The 14,683-nt window shown below is 40.4% G+C and overlaps 1 protein-coding gene across 2 annotated transcripts in view; it reads right to left on the reverse strand.

The window, feature by feature from the left end:
- Window positions 1–13,240, reverse strand: part of LOC129763397 (facilitated trehalose transporter Tret1) — a 36,050-nt gene extending 22,810 nt beyond the window's left edge. Inside the window, exon 1 of one of the 2 annotated variants that reach the window (XM_055762422.1) lies at window positions 13,093–13,240. The gene's annotated coding sequence lies outside the window, so the exon portion shown is untranslated. Of the gene's footprint in view, window positions 1–6,002; window positions 6,342–13,092 lie in introns of those variants that run through there. The other variant, XM_055762421.1, reaches the window with a different exon arrangement.
- Between the last annotated feature and the right edge of the window lie 1,443 nt (window positions 13,241–14,683).

Genomic DNA, 14,683 nt, shown 5'->3' on the forward strand with positions numbered 1-14,683 from the left:
GGAGTTATGCGAATAATATACTGATTTCAGCAATTTATCATGCGATTGTCCTACCACCTGATGGTTATTCCTCCTATGCATCGCCAATCGCAGCATTGTGTACCCTATTGTGTTCAGAAATAAAATCGACAGCATTATCAGTTGATTAGTAGCAACCCTGACTACGCTCAACGCGTACTGCCAGCTCTACTCCGGAGCGAAGTAGTATGACATCTGGAGACATATCGTGCACACCGGATATAGGCGATTCATCATTCAAATTATCATATAGGGGAACTGGGGAGAATGTGGTCACCCTAATAAATAGTACATTTTTCGTTATTAGAAAAAAGGTTGAAAAATCGAACATATTTTAGTGAGGAGGTAAAGTGGTCACCTGTGGGGAGCAAAGTAGTCACTCGCACATATCACTCTAGAAGAGATAGATTTATGCGTGTTTTCTTGGCCAAATTTGTTTAAATCATTAATGAAATAGTAGGTACATGCAAGTATGGAAAAGTTCATTCGCTCATTTCTCCACACCTAATTATAAATCACTCTTATATCTGCTTGGAATAATCATGGCGAAAAGAATGCAGCAAGCAATCCTGAGATTGCACGATGAATCATTTTACACTCTCCGACAATCTTCATTCGGGACTGATAGTGAACATAACAAAACAAAGAGTGGAAAACAACATTCAATGAATGAATACTCCTTTGGAAGGATCGCACGAAACAAAATAACGAGTGAGTCAAAATAGACTAAATCTGCTTGTATTTTTATTTTTCCTTGTACTCTTTTCCTTGTCACCATTCAAGTGCACATGAATCCACCTTCCCGCTCACCAATAACTTGCGTTTATATGGTCTTTTGCGTTGGCTTAGATCGTTTCATACTGGAAACAAAAAAATTTCATTGCAATAGTGCACAGGAAACAACTCGATTTCAACTATCTATCACCATCTAACCTCATTCCGAGAGGCAAAAGAGGGAATGCAAAATTCTCTGAGAATAGATGAGCGGAATCGAGACAGTATTTTTCCGTTCTAATCGAGAATGAACTTTGCGAAGATGATAGGTGAATGTTTTCTGTCTCAAATAGAGTGAGGCAAAAACGGAGCGATTTTGCCCATACCTGGGTACATGTATGAAATAAGCTAGGCCTATTCACCTAGAATCGTAATTGAAGTTTTCTCATACGTACAAAAACGTAGTAGGAAACACATAATGTTTTCGAAAATGAGGTTTGGTTTTGGTTGGGGTGGCATATTTCCCTGGGTCAAAACCACAAAAGGGACCCCTTTAGGAGCAGAAGGTGATCAGGTATATTAGCTTTTAAACAGAACATTGTCAGTAGTAATCCTCCACTGACCACTTTGCTCCCCAAACAACGAAATGCGAAATATGCGAAATAATCACTGAAATTGAACAAAATATCTGTTCACCTCCTCTAGAATATGTGAACAGTCGTCCTAACTATTGATTTGTCGCAAATATCAAGTCAAATAAACTAAATTTTACTAGAAATTCCTTAAATTTGAGACGCACAAAACGCACAAATAATGTCATCACCATCCGAAACCAGTCCATTTGTTTTAATGCATACGTTACCAACTGGTACTATTTACATGTGGGTGTGGGTTTGGATATGCTGCCGCTCAATCCGGCAAAATCTAATCATAAGCTAAACGAGCTGCAGTTGTCCGTAAGTTTGATGCGCAGTACACCCAGGTTTTTTTTACGCGGGAATATGTACCTCGTAAAAACACCGCGTTAATTAGAAAATCCGCGCAAAAAACCGTGTTAATTAGAAAATCCGCGTAAAAAAAACCATGTCACCTAATGATAGATATCAAATGGGACTATCCTTACGTAAAACGGAAGTAAAAAGTTGAGTGTTGCTCGCTTCCAGAAAACCGTAGTTTTTTTCCTGCAATTTCTTTGGTCACTGGTAGCTATAGTTTGGTTTTCCTCACGAATGAGTTCAGCTGCTGTTGCTAGAAGGTTCCCTTGTGATTTGTACACTCTACTGCCGATACACGTACAGTTCCACTGTTGGACCGTCCAGAGCTAAATAGACAGGGAAAGACATTAACGAATCGCTGCCCGTAAAAACCCCGTCCCGTTGTACCGCCCGATGAGCTCCCCGTTACCCAACACCTAAAATCCACGTAAGAATCGTGATTAGGTGCGGCACTAATTTCCGTCATAAGCGTTAAGCTCCGTTACAAGCACTAATTACCATAATATGTTTTGAGGGAGTATAAGAAAGAAATGTGAGCTGAGGGAGAGATGTGATATTGTATTGGAATTTACGCGGGTACCGCGTAAAAAAACCGCGTCAATTGGAAAATCCGCGTAAAAAACCGTGTTAATTCGAAAATCTGCGTAAAGTGCTCCCGTTGCCAAGTGGGTAGCGTCACACATTATCATGCCGGGGGTTCGGATTCGATTCCCGTTCTAGCCGAGAGATTTTTCGTCAAAAAAATTTCTTCCGACTTGCACTGTGGTCACGTGTATTCTAAAGCTTGACACTCAGAATACATTCAAGGCGTGTTACTTGGCATAGAAATCTCAACTAAGTACTTATAAAAAATGACGCAAGTAATACTACGTTGAGAGGGAAAATGTTCCACTGGGAACGTTAAAGCCATTCAAGAAGAAGAAGAAGAAGAAGCGTAAAAAAAACGTGTTAATTGGAAAATCCGCGTAAAAAACCGCGTTAATTGGAAAATCCGCGTAAAAAACCCTAGTGAAAAACCGCGTAAAAAAACCTTGGTGTATTCTTGGCAAGGATCTTACAAGGAAAATACAAGGAAAATGAGTCCATGGCTTAACGACGAGTCGAAAGCTTACATAAAAAATCTATTAATCAGACACAGATACTGTGACATTTTATTCTCTGATGAACAACTATTTTTCTTTTTTTTCTTTTTTACTTAAGTACCTCTTCGATTAATCGATCTCATCCCGTGTATTTAACTACCAGGAATGGAATGAAGAGAGAAAAGAAGGAAAGATGACGATTTTATTACTCTTTAGGGGGTCTTCGTAGCCAAATTAGTCGCGTGTCCGCTACTAAGCGATCAATCATGAGTTCATAACTCAAGGCCCTCAATTGACAATCTTCTGTGTTATTCTAGCTACTACGTCCAGGCAACAATCATCAGGTGATGGTGATCCCAGCTTCTCGCTTCACATACCGTCTGCTGCATCGGTAATTGGTGCTATTAATAACACAACAATGAAATCCTCGTATCGACAATTCCGCTATGTATGGTCCAAGTGTGAACATTCGAACAATAGAAATATTCTTATGCCGAAAAAGGCAACGTTGTGTAATTTACAACATGTGTATCGATTAGATAGGACTACCAAAATATGTGAACGGAACAATTGTCAAACGATCATTGTATTTTAAATTTCCCTCTGAAATTATTGCACATCTCATGTTTACGTTATTCTCGAACTGCGAAAGTTCATTCACCTCTAGTATCTGAAATGACGATTTTCCCAGGCTTCTCAGTTTTAGGGAAACATATTCCGGTCTGCATAACGACAAGCGAGTACAAAAGTACCCAACACCAAAAAATACCCCCGACTTGCATGTTCTGACAAAGCGGATTCCCCCAGCTACATTGATTTTGAATTCCGTGTTAGGGAAACACAGCACGGTGGGAACAAAATTACCTCCAACTTGCATGTATATTTGCATAGCGGATTTTCACAGGTACATCGATTTTGAAGTCTCTGTTGGGGAAACCGTAAATCCGGCCAATCAAAACTTGGCAGTTAGGGCGTTTAAATAACGCTTGACAATTTACAGTTTTTCAATTGTTCATCTCATGAAAAATATTTTTTTTATTAATTGTGATAGACGCGTCGAAATATTTCCTATTAATTGATGCAAACATCTTTCCGATCTGTTAAGAAATGTTCGACTTATAAGCATTCGAAATACGCGTAGGGTTAGCATGGGGAAATGGGAATTAGTATTGGAAAAAAGGAAGTTCTTCCAGTTTTCATGAATTTCAACCGTTTAGAGATTAGCGAATTGTAATGTATAGCATATCAAACAATTCTTAGAGAATTTCCGATTCGATTGGTATGCAAATTATGGGAATTCGTTCACAGTGAAAATAGTTATCAACGTGAAATTTATTTCATTAAAACGTGACCTGTTTTCTGATTTGGCACCCTTCCTGAAAGACGTAGCTCTACGTCAAACTCTTTCTCTTTCAGGACAGTTACAATAGTCTTCCGAGATATAGGCTTACTGTAAAACGCATCCAAAACGTGTCGACTCATGGTTTAGGGAGGCATATCGCGGAAAGGCTGAATATCAATTGCCGGTACAATTCCTATAATTGTTAGAAATGCACCTTTTCCGGATCTTAATCCAATTGACAAAGGATCGTAATATGGACCAATTCGAGGAGTTTTTGATCAATATTTGGAAACAAATGTCTCAGGATATGGTACTTGCGGGTTGTGATGGACTCATCGAGGTGCAACATTGTTGAATAAAAAGTGACAGCTTTGAGTTGAATAGATATAGAATATTTTTATGATACGAGTAATTGAAAAAATATACTTGAATTTTGTTGTCTTGTTTTGGTCTAAACACATTTTGTTCACGGAGGCGATCTGGCGTAGTGGTAACATCCATGCCTCTCACGCTGAAGGTCACGAGTTCAATTCTCACTCCCGACATTCTTCCAAAAATGGAAGTAAAAGTGACGAACCAGCCAAATGAGTTGAAAATCACTATAATACAGATAAAAAAAAAAAAAAAAAAAAAAAACATTTTGTTCTAGTGATATCTATTCTGGACAAAATTGTGAAAACATTCAACTTCTGTTACTAATGTGCGCACAAATCTAAAATTACCAATCTTTCAAGCTGTACAAACTCTTCCAGAATCCGGAAAGAACTACGAGAAAAGCTATATAATGTTTCCACAACTATAATTACAATGTTTCTTCTGAACTGCAAAACATTCTCCACGCTATACCTGGCAAATACACTGCAAAAAAGAACTGGACGTGAATTCCCTCAATTCGCCAACGGCACACGTTCTCATTTTTTCCATATGATATTGAGCGACCTACGTAATGTTAGGTTTAACTTTTGTTCGCAAACTTCATAGTAAAAACCATATAATATAGATCTACAGAATTTGCCGTAACCAAACACATAGCGGAAAGCATCATTAGCTCCACAGATGAGAGGCTTCATGGGGAGGTATTATCGCCGAGCTGATACAATCTTGATCATGTTTATTATTTGCAGCTAGATGCATTAATTGCAAAATTGTAATTACCATGAGTGATAACTCAGTGACAGCCGTTCGATCATTATAATGCGACACCTCTGCCCTATTAGTTTCAAATGACGTTTGCCATTCCGCAACTCTGGTTAAACAAGGCAGTTTTGCATTTCCAGCAACGAATTAGATCATCATCCACGCACATGGAATTGAAAAGGGGGTGTATTAAATCATCCAACTCAAGTGCATACGATAATGTTCCATAGCGAATCCCATTTAGCGTGTAAGCCTCGATCATTTGTTTGCAGCGGCACGCTTTCCCAAGAGGCTGCATCCTCAATTCAAACCCATTCTCGCAGATGACGAGTCGTAATTAGTACCTGGATAGATTCGATCCGGTTCCAATTAGCCCTGATTTCCCACGAGGGCACACATAGTGCCACCGTGTCACATTCATTTGTATGCATACACAAAATATTTACTTGAACACTTTGCACGCCTCGGTGAAAATGAATTTGCGCGCTCGTTTGGTTAACCAGCTCCGAACTCATTCGAAAAGCCATCACTTCTCGGCTATGCTTTTTTATCGCTCACTGGAACTCCCACTACCGTTTTATTTTAGCTCATGGTCAGCTAGGAATACTCAAAAAATGGAACGTTTATTGTTTCTTTCTTTATTTTGGAGCAAATTCAATGAATCAATTGTGTCGGAATAAAAGCCCATCGCATTGGCATCGGCCCGCAACTCACCTTCAGTCACCTCTGGAACAATACACACGTCGGTGCTGTGCCAAAAACTCGAATCGGGTCACCGATCGCCACTCGCAACTCGCCAATGTATTTATACAGGTTTCAAGGTCCAGTAAACACTTTTACTGTCGCACAAAATCACACAATTGTCCGGTTACCCCGTCGAGTCCTGAGCCTCGCAGGTTCTGTACACTAGCCCGGTGCACCTTCAGCGCACTCCCTCAACTAGAAGGAAAAGTAAAAACTTTCCAAACTTGTTCGTTTGGAAGGCAGCGATCGACTAAATTCGACTCGGTTTCGACGACTCGGCGGGACTATCTCTTCCCGCGGCGTCGAGTCGGGCCTCCAATCGGATCGGATGCTCTCCTCGTGTTGTCCGTGAAAATAAAAGCAAAAACGCGTGCAGCGAATATATTATACTAAGTTGTAGACACACGAGCACATGGACGGAGCACGCCGAATCGAGAGAAAGAGACATCCCGGCGAGGGAGGTCCCGCCAAGTATGGCAGCGGATGGAGGAAGTTTGTTGATAAATGTGTACATATTCGAGTATGCATGTACCAGCAGCGATAACGAGATTTCCAAGCAACCGAAGCCAGAGAAACAAGCAAGGAAGTACGAACTTCGTCCAACCAGTCGACATAATATGTTGTTGTTGTCTTTAGTTTTTCCACTGCGAGTCGGAAGTCGCTGGGAGTCGGAGAGGCAGAGAGAACATGATTTGAGAGTATTTTTGGAACACGATTTTGTCCGCCATATGGCGGAGATACCACTATTTATGTTTGTGTTAACGATTTTCCTTTGCTTCAGTCGCGAGGTTAGTGTTCTGAACGAATCACCGCGTGGGAAGCGAATAAACAGACTCGCAATATGAAATGCCTTGTGTGCTCATCCTAACAATGATTGTATTATTTTAATCATCGCATATTAAAATACGAACATTAGTTCCTCTGAGCATCATCGATCTTTTTATATAATTTCAAACATAATTCCGTCATCTATTTTCGATCGAACGTCATCACAGGTAGCAACCACCCACGTTGAGGTCATTCGCTTTAAATGGTCTTCGCGGTATCGTAAGATTGCAGTGTCATGCGCGGTTGGAGCATAGCAATTCCCTCTCTCAATCTCACTCATACACACAATTGTTGGCAAGGATACCACACTCTCACTTTCCTTTCTACTGTTCCATCTGTTGGAGCTCTGATACCGTTTTTTGCACCGTCCCAATCCCTGCCGGGATAAACGACCTTGCGTTCACTTTGATAATGCATTTCATGCTTCTTCTGTGAATGGAGTTTTCCACTAGACTTTTTTTGTGTAGGGGAGGTGTCATGAGCAGAATTACGAACACGAAATTTTACCATTATTTTTTTTTTGGGGATTGGTGATGCGTTTCTGCTGGAATTTCGACGTTTCTAAAATCATTAGTCACCGCTAACAGCATCATTGTTCGATTAAATTGTAAGAATACACAATAAATTATAAAGATAAGACCTGTTCCGAAATATGCTCAAGTAAATTATAGTAAAGGGTGTGTCACATCAAATTGCATCACGAAAAAAACGCTGTAGAAATTCGCCCAGTAGACCGATCCTTTTGAAAATTTTAGACAGTAAAATAAAAACTATTATACAACTTTTGGCATTTTCTTTTTATTCATACTTCGAGCCCAAGCCCGTATGCTCGCACCTTTTGGGTTCTTTCGGAGGGCCTGCTTCATAATCGCCCAATATTTCTCTATTGGGCGAAGCTCCGGCGCGTTGGGCGGGTTCATTTCCTTTGGCACGAAGGTGACCCCGTTGGCTTCGTACCACTCCAACACGTCCTTTGAATAGTGGCACGAAGCGAAATCCGGCCAGAAGATGGTCGGGCCCTCGTGCTGCTTCAATAGTGGTAGCGCTTCTGTAGGCACTCCTTAAGGTAAACCTGCCCGTTTACCGTGCCGGTCATCACGATGGGGGCCCTCCGCTTTCCGCAAGAGCAGATCGCTTGCCACACCATGTACTTTTTGGCAAACTTGGATATTTCTGCTTGCGAATCTCCTCCGGAACGCTGAATTTTTCCTCTGCGGAGAAGAACAACAGGCCCGGCAGCTGACGAAAGTCCGCTTTGACGTAGGTTTCGTCGTCCATTACCAGGCAATGCGGCTTCGTCAGCATTTCGGTGTACAGCTTCCGGGCTCGCGTCTTCCCCACCATGTTTTGCCTTTCATCGCGGTTAGGAGCCTTCTGAACCTTGTATGTACGCAGGCCCTCCCGCTGCTTGGTCCGCTGGACGAATGAACTTGACAAATTCAGCTTACTGGCGACATCCCGGACCGAACTTCTCGGATCACGTCTAAACTGCTTAACTACGCGCTTGTGACCTTTTTCACTGACGGAGCATCCATTTTTGCCGTTCTTCACCTTCCGGTCGATGGTTAGGTTCTCGAAGTATCGTTTTAGTACTCTGCTGACCGTGGATTAGACGATTCCCAGCATCTTACCGATGTCCCGATGTGACAACTTGAATTCTGTGACAACTTCTGGATTCTCGAAATGAGTGCGCAGGATTAATTCACGACGCTCTTTTTCGTTCGACGACATTTTTCCAAATTTACGAAAAATTGACAGTGAAGCATGGCCAACGTGATCTATACACTCTTATCTGATTATAAGCGAAAGCTGAAGATATAATTCCTAAAAATTAAATTTCTACAGCGTTTTTTCCGTGATGCAATTTGATGTGACACACCCTTTAATCCGCACCGCGGATCATCCGCTGGCGGATAATCGGAGTCCTACTGTATTATCTGAGCGATATAGCACATTTGTGTGCAGTCAAAAAATAATTGTATAAACATTGTATCCCCGAAATTAATTGTAAAAACGCTATACAGTTAGTGAAAAGGATTTTTTGGTTGATGGGAAGGACAATATCTCCGGGAACTTTCTGATCAAATTGTTATATACATTTTAGGCGTACAATTAGGTGTACAATAAATGACGCTTTCGAAAGGGTGCGTTTTTCATCTATATACAGCCATTCTATGCCAAACCGAGATAACCGGTTCTCAGATTCAGTTTGTGAAAAGTGGTAATTTTGTTCTTTACCGCTTACCATTAGGACCCGTATTTTTCAATTTTTTCATTTTCATTTTATGATGGTCCGAAAAATCAACTTTTCCCCTTTTTTTTTTTTCCAAAAATGACTTTTTTCAAAAAGCTTTTGAAGTACTGAACCGATTTCGATAATAGATATATCAGATTAAAGGCAATAAACTAGTCTTCTTTGGAAAAAAATATTACACTTGTAAAAAATTGGATTTCGTTTGCATAATTATTGATTGTATTTGTTTTATATAGTTTACATGGTCTCGGGACCAAGAACGCTATATTTTTTATATTTTTTCTTGAAAGCTGAGGTTTTTTATATAACATATCCAAAATGTAGAGAGGCGTTTTTTTTGTTCTTGAGTTATGATTTTTCAAAGTTAACCGATGATACGAGAAATCACTTTACCCCTTTTTTTCAAAAATTCATAACTTTTGAAGTACTGAACCGATTTCGATAATAGACATATCATATTAAAGGCAATAAACTAGTCTTCTTTAAAAAAAAATATTACACTTGCAAAAAATATTGAATTTCGTTTTCATAATCATTGATTGTATTTGTTTTTTATAGTTTACATGGTTTCGGGACCAAGAACTTTTTTCAAAAATTCATTACTTTCGAACTACTGAGCCGATTTAAATTATCAATATATCAAATTGAAGCCAATAGGTTTGTATTCTTTAAAAAGATACTACAATTGCGTGAAAATTGAATTCTAGTTGCATAGATGTAGTATAGTCGCATAGGAATGTTGAACGAAAACTGAAAACATTTTAACTTTGAAAAATCATAACTCATAAACGAAAAAAGGCACCTCTCTGATATCTGGATATGTTATGTAAAAAAACCTCAGCTTCCATGAAAAAATATAAAAAATACATATGGTGCCTTTGGTCCCGAAACCATGTAAACTATGAATAGCAATTACAACCAATAACTACGAAAACATTTTTTCCCCCCATGTGTAATATTTTTCTTAACGAGAATAGTTCATTGGCTTTAATCTGATATGCCGATCATCTGGATCGGTCCAGTAGTTCAAAAGTTATGAATTTTTGTCGTGGAAAAAAGGGTTAAAAATTGTTTTTCCAGACCATCGTTTAATTTAAAAAAATCATAACTCAAGAACAAAAAATAACGTCCCTTTGGATATTTTGTGTAAAAATACCTCAGCTATGAATTTTTGAAAAAAGGAGAAAAAAATAATTTTTTGATTCACCCTAAAATGAAAATGGTCACCCTAATGAAAAAAATTGAAAAATACGGGTCCAGAAAGGTAAAGAACAAAATTATCACTTTTCACGAAAATCTGAGAACCAGTATATCGGTTTGGCATGGAATGGCTGTATAACGGGTCGTTTATTTCTGTTTAGAAGCGCACTGTTTGTAACAGATCACGCGTACTGAGGATATCTTGTCACTGTCACTGAATATGTTGCTTTGACGACCATTGCAACATTTCCGCTAAACGACGTGCAACAAAACATAAACCGACAGAACAAGTTCTTCACTCTTTGCTGATACATAGTTTGTCAGAGTGTTTCGACCTGAAACTAGACCTTAAAACTGGCTTCTAACTCTTCTTTTTGTTGTTTCTTCGACCAAATGTTTCCAAATGATATATGTAAGGTTTCTGAATATGATTTTTCCTCACCCGTAATATGTTTTGCGTGTCATTTATTCTATGAACAGTTACACCTGGTTGATGTACAGGGTGTTCAATAAGTGTGCGAATACAACTTTTCATCGTTGTGTAGGAGCGTACCATGTGCATTCTGTGTATTGGTATTGGTGTCAGGTTTAGCCTCATATATGTAGGGTAACCGAAGCGCACGGTGTCGACTTGCTATCATTTGTGGTTTGTTTCCAGTGCACGATAAAGGAGTACCGCGACGTCGTAGTAATGTTTTTTTGCGAGAGATGAGCGAACGGGCGACATAATCCGGCGGTTGAAATCCCACGGGGTGAAGCGGAATTTCATCTATACCACCATCCGTTGGTACCGAGAGACGGGCTCGGCCAAGAACCGCGCGAAATCCAAGCGGCCACGTTCGGCTATCAAGGTGCTGAGGGAGCGGGTTCGTCGAAAAATGAACCGCTCGATCTGGAAGATCACAGCTGACCTGGTTTTGTCGATCGGGCACACACACACGCCATCATGACGGCTGTACAAAGCCAAACTGTACTTCCGCGGCACGCAGGTCAGGAGTTCGTGTTTTCTGATGAGAAACCTTTTGTCTTGCAACGGCCGCACAATGTCCAAAATGCTCGGCTGTGGGTGCCGACGTTGACCACCTTCCCCCCGTCCACATAAACATCCCGCGATTCCAGAGCGCCACATCGGTGATGGTTTGGGAAGCCTTATCCAGGAGTGGGAAGCTCCCACTGGTGTTTATCGAACAAAACGTGAAAATAAACGCCGCGTACTATAAGACCGAGGTTCTGGAGAAGGTTGTGATCCCGGCACTCCTAAACCTCTACGGGAAGGATCATTAGATCTTTAAACAGGACGGCGCACCGGCCCTGACGGCGAATATCGTCCAAATGTGGTGTCAGGAGAATTTGACTGATTTTCTCGATAAGACTTTGTGCTCAGCTCCCTGGACTTTTATATATGGTCGTACATTCTGGCCAAGCAGAGCGAACATAAAGTAAGCACTATGGAAAAATTTTAGAAGCTAATTTCCAAGGTCTGGGATAAGACGCGTGCGATTCTTTTGAGAAACGTCTAAAGCTCGTCATACAGCACGAAAGGGTGGGGGTGTGCTTTAGGTGGTCCTTTATATAAAAATCACAGTCGTAGTCTTAATTAAAATCAAAATCATTTGTCATTTACTTTTTGAAAAAAAAATTATGCAAATGTTGGCGAATACGCTTGCGAATGCATAAAATTCAACTATGCACCACCTTTTCGATTATTTTTGGCTGGTATCTCACCAATGATCCGTGAATTATTGTCTTTTCTAATTGTTCTTGGTTCAGACGTATAGGCAAGACACTTTCCGTAGACCCCAAAAAAGTAGTCTAGAGGTATCAAATAATACGATGTAGACGACAAAATTACAGGTGCAAAAGTTAGAGTTGAATTCTCACAAAACTCGCCTCTCAATTTGTTCATTGTTTCGCGTGCTCTGTGGAAAGTAACGCTGTCTTGTAGAAATAAAATATTGATCAGAACCAATGTTTGTATTTAGCGCAAAAAATGTCCGTAACCATCGACCGATATCGGATTTCACCTTTGAAAAAATACGAACCAATGATTCTGCCGCCTATAAACTGCTATTCATCGCACCAAATGCAACAACATTGTTTGTTGGCGAGACCATTTAGGAATGAGTTTCATCGCTGAACATAATAAAATGGTCTAAGTTTGCGAACGACATTTTTCAAGGACGGTTTTTTATAATGAAATTATACATTATTCTTATTACCAGTTACAAAGAACGTAGTTCGACAATAACCGTCCTATCACTCGTTCGTCACAGATTTGATTACAACCCCCGCAAAAAAACAACGATCTTGAAATGTTAACGAGACTACAATCAAAACAAAGAGGAACATTCCTGTGTTTTTACCCGTGACAATGAGACCGATGCAAACTTTCTCGGTGCACGATAAATTCGTTCGCGACGAGAGAGGACACTGATCGCGACAAATTTAAACTCGCGACAAAAGCAATGCTTTGATATTGAATACCGACGGCGGGTTGTTAGCCCTATGAACTAGAAACGATGTTCGGTCGAGTAATCAACTGGTATCCTTTATTCGCTTGCTCAATTTTATCATAATTTTGCTGGCTTGTAATTTTCCCTCGTCGATCAGAGAAATTTCTGAGAACAGACAATAGTAACCACTACGCCACAGAAACACATACATTACATAATTTCTATGAAACTTGAGAAGATAAAAATTTGCACCGCGGCTTAGAAAAATGTTTTCATCGTTGTGGGTGTTGGCACTCCCTTTCAGCATGAATCCAACCATTCTTACCCAATAGCAGCTTCTCGCAATTCAGTTATCCAACTAGCGTGTCACTATTTTACACTTCTTTACCAAGCGTAACACCAATAGTGCGACTAACGTTTTCACCGGAATACGTCCGACGACCACGGTTTTACTTTTCTGTCTGTCTGTCCTTCCCAAGGATAGGCCCCGACGGAGAAGTGATCGATTTTCTTTCTCCCCTCACCCATACACCATGGCGCTGCACATATAGATCATACAAGCACGCATACACATACACACGATGACGTCACTCCGGTTCGCTCTGAGCGCGCAAGGATGCTGGATTCACTTCGCTGGTACCATCATTCTCCTGGAAGCGGGATAACAGCGGACTGCGTGAGCTTACTTCACACAAAAACCACGTGCTCGGTAGTGAGTCATCGGTATAGACGAAACGGTGGGTGACGGGTGGAATGCCGGTAGCTTATTGTATTCGGTAAAATTATGATTAGAATTGCCTGCGTGTCTATTCTAATTGCATCATCTTCGGGTGTTTTATTTTATGCGCCTGGTTTGTATTGTTCTATCCTTTTTTAACCCTTTCCCGTACAACATCGAGTCTCACTCGTGGGTACTTGAATAACATAGGGCGCTAGAACGCTCAGCAGAGTAGTGAAATCACTTGATGTGTGACGTATCAAACAATACGGGAAGGGGTGAATGTTATTACTTTGTCGACATCGACTCATAAATATAAACTTTTCACTATGCCGGATGTTTGCTTGAGTTACACTAACGGCAAAGGATGCACGCTATTCAACATAGTATTTCTTTCGAGGCTTGTCCAAAATCGTTAATGAATATACCTAAAAGTATTTCATAACGATGCATACGATGAAATTGTGAGAAAAAAACAGTTCATTGAGTGTTGTAAATCACGGAACAGTCTTTTAATAAGAACGTTACCAAAATATTCCTTTCTATTTCGTATCATATTAATTTACACATATGACATGTGTGGATTATCACATTATTTTCATGAAAGAAAGGTTATGTTAAATTTGCCATACGCATTATTTACAATTTCAGCACGAATATTTAACTTACGGTCAGCTCGTACCATTTTATTTTTCGATTTCTTCGATAATGCCATCCGTTTTGACGTGCAAGAGCGATCCAGGTGTAAATAAACGTTTTCCTAGTCATACAGGAAACAGTGAAATGAACGATCAGACTTATATATTCACTAGCGGTTTTTCGCATTTAACCCTTTCCCTAGTTACAACGAGACTGATTCGTGATTCATATTTTGGTCCAACCATTAGTATTACGAACCGGGCTCGTGAACAGATAGATCTCGAGCCAGACACATGAACACAGATGTTCGGGCCAACATAAACATCACGAGGTTGGTAAATGACTGGCCTAAGCGTACCCTCGATACTTCGCGTACCTGCAGGCATGAAATAGACTTCATTCGTAGTCCTAGCTTCTTGTCCAGTAACTCCTGTCCCTACCTCCCCGCGGGCCAGCTTGGGTACGAGTAACTACAGTGAAGATAGAGTAACCAACCACGGTGGGTTCCTGGTCATATGCTGACAGGGAAGGGGGCCTATCCGAGCGTCTGTTCCTCATG

The sequence above is a fragment of the Toxorhynchites rutilus genome, chromosome 1 (genome assembly GCF_029784135.1).
Source record: "Toxorhynchites rutilus septentrionalis strain SRP chromosome 1, ASM2978413v1, whole genome shotgun sequence".
Lineage (NCBI taxonomy): Eukaryota > Metazoa > Arthropoda > Insecta > Diptera > Culicidae > Toxorhynchites > Toxorhynchites rutilus.